At 42.6% G+C, this 2,324-nt stretch overlaps 1 non-coding gene across 1 annotated transcript; it reads right to left on the bottom strand.

Moving 5' to 3' along the window:
• Positions 1 to 1,521: 1,521 nt before the first annotated feature.
• TRNAH-GUG (transfer RNA histidin (anticodon GUG)) lies at positions 1,522 to 1,593 on the bottom strand. Its single transcript has one exon. It is a non-coding gene; the product is annotated as a tRNA-His (tRNA).
• Positions 1,594 to 2,324: the final 731 nt, after the last annotated feature.

Consider the following 2,324-nt stretch of genomic DNA (forward strand, 5'->3'; position numbering starts at 1 on the left):
GATGCGGTGGCTCCAATCAACACTCTCACTTTGTTGTACTTGGTGTGGCAAGCGTGCCATGGACCCTAATGGTGTCACTTGGAAAATGTCCCACCCAGGGCCCCGACTTAGGATAGTGAAAACAGACACATTTCAGATGCTCTAGACCCCCAAACTCCTGATCTCCAAATGCCACTGCATCTGCTGTAGTGATTTCCACCCCACAGATAACAAGATTTAAAGATACCTGTTAGAAGACACTTTTATTTCTGGCATGACTAATACAAGATATGATTATCTAAAAAAGGACACAAAGCAGATTGAGTGCGTTTGATTTGGCTGTGTGAGCAGTCGATTTAAAATGCCCTGGAGCTAGAGTTGTTAGCGTCAGTCATTTGCGCTTATGCACAGGCTGCTGTACACTTTGGGGCATATTTACTAAATTTTCATGCAAAGCAGGGAAGTGAGCAAATCAGCTGTACTATGTTGCATGAAAGGGAGAGGACAGAAATGCTCCATATTTACAAAGATGTGATGCATTTCTGCTCTCTTCTTGCACTGGTGCACTACAGCCAGCCTAGCGCCAACCCAAGCATCCTTGCTCCATGGTGCAAGGGTACCTGCGTTGCAAGGAGTATTACTTTTGTGCAGGAAACGATTCATTCCTGCACAAAAACAATCTCTCGAGGCATCTTCTTCTTTCTTTATGTGATGCACACATAGAGAGAGGAAGTAACGAGGAGAAAAAAAGGTTTTTGTCCTTTTTGCGCTACCTCTGGAAGGTGTAGAAATTTCACGCAATCCCAAGTTTTCAAACCTGTGTAAATTAAGAGTTGTGTAAAATCCATGGGTGGATACATGGGGACGCCCATGTTCCAACCATCGAACGTCTCCCAGAAATAAATGTGCTGCAATGTAGCGCAAGCCGCTACATTGTGCTACATTTCTTTTACAAAGCCACGCAAGGCAGTGCAAATCGCTCCTTTTATGGCTTTGCAAATATTTACTAGCATTTTGCGTCATGTATGCCTCACTAAAGTGATACAACCATGACGCAAAAAGTTAGTAAATAAAATATGGCCCTTTACTATTATTAAGTGCTATAGTGAATTTGAATAAACCATTTTGCTGACTCTTTTTCACAAATTTACAAAAAACTAAATCTGCAAAATGCATAATGATCTTTGTAGAACAAACTTTCAAATGTGTGTATTTTATATGCATTTAATCAACTCCATGAAATTAGTTTAGAAGGCATCAGACTCGGCCAAGTCAACCATAGCTTTGGAGTAACATTTGTAAACGTGATTACAAATGTGGATAACTGTTTATTGTCCTATTCAAGTCTGTTGTTAGTTTGGTAGCAGCTTCTGAGCATCGAGTGATTCAATAACGCAATATAAATGTAAAGAAATTTGGTTTTGTAGTTAATTTGTTAATATCAGACAGAATTCATTCAGTAGTATGAAAATAAAAAAAATTAAATCCATAAAAAAAAAGTCTAAAAATAACACCCAACTGCCGTGACATTCCCACACGCAATGCCGTGACCCGGATTCGAACCGGGGTTGCTGCGGCCACAACGCAGAGTACTAACCACTATACGATCACGGCGAGCTACTTGGGTACGAGCTTGGTTCCTGCCTGCAACTATTATAGCTCACAATATGCCACGCCTCCTGTCCACTGTGATAAGTTACATTTTATTTTAGATCTGCCTCCAGCTCTGATAGGTTGACCATACTATGACCGCTTCCTTATGCTGCTGGCCAGTTGATAAAGACGACATGTTCCTGTTCCGGGTGACGCGCGCTAATTCCCGTGGACCAAGTTATTCTCTTGTCCTGTGGAAAAACACCCCAGCCAAACCGGTGCCCCTGTTAGCGCCACATGTGTGCAGACATATCGAAGAAGAACGTTGTATGACTGGCACTGTTAAAATCAGGAGGGGCGTGTGTAGGAAAGGAAGTCGTAAGGAAGCAAGTCTCTAAACAACGTGGCATCGTCTAAGATCAGAAATACACCGGTGGAAGTTTCATTTTCTTAGAATTAGAACGTCTTTTACCCACTCTGTCTGTGTTGCGTCACCCAGGGCAGGTAAAGATAGTGGGTAGTTGTGTTGATTGATAACAAAAGCGTTTGTACAACTTAGAAGCCGTTTTTCTTGCCATAGAATATGGACTACTTGGAGAAAAGACCTGCGTGGCAGTGCTGCGCCTCCAAGCTTTTCAGATAAGGCGCCACTAAGTGTATTAGGCGCTAAATATAGCAGCTCTTACTCGGCAGGCACCGAACAGGAGGTATGACGAAAGGGCTCCTATATAGCCAGGAATCCGGGGCATGCA

This window comes from Lissotriton vulgaris, chromosome 12, assembly GCF_964263255.1.
Source record: "Lissotriton vulgaris chromosome 12, aLisVul1.2, whole genome shotgun sequence".
Classification (NCBI taxonomy): Eukaryota; Metazoa; Chordata; class Amphibia; order Caudata; family Salamandridae; genus Lissotriton; species Lissotriton vulgaris.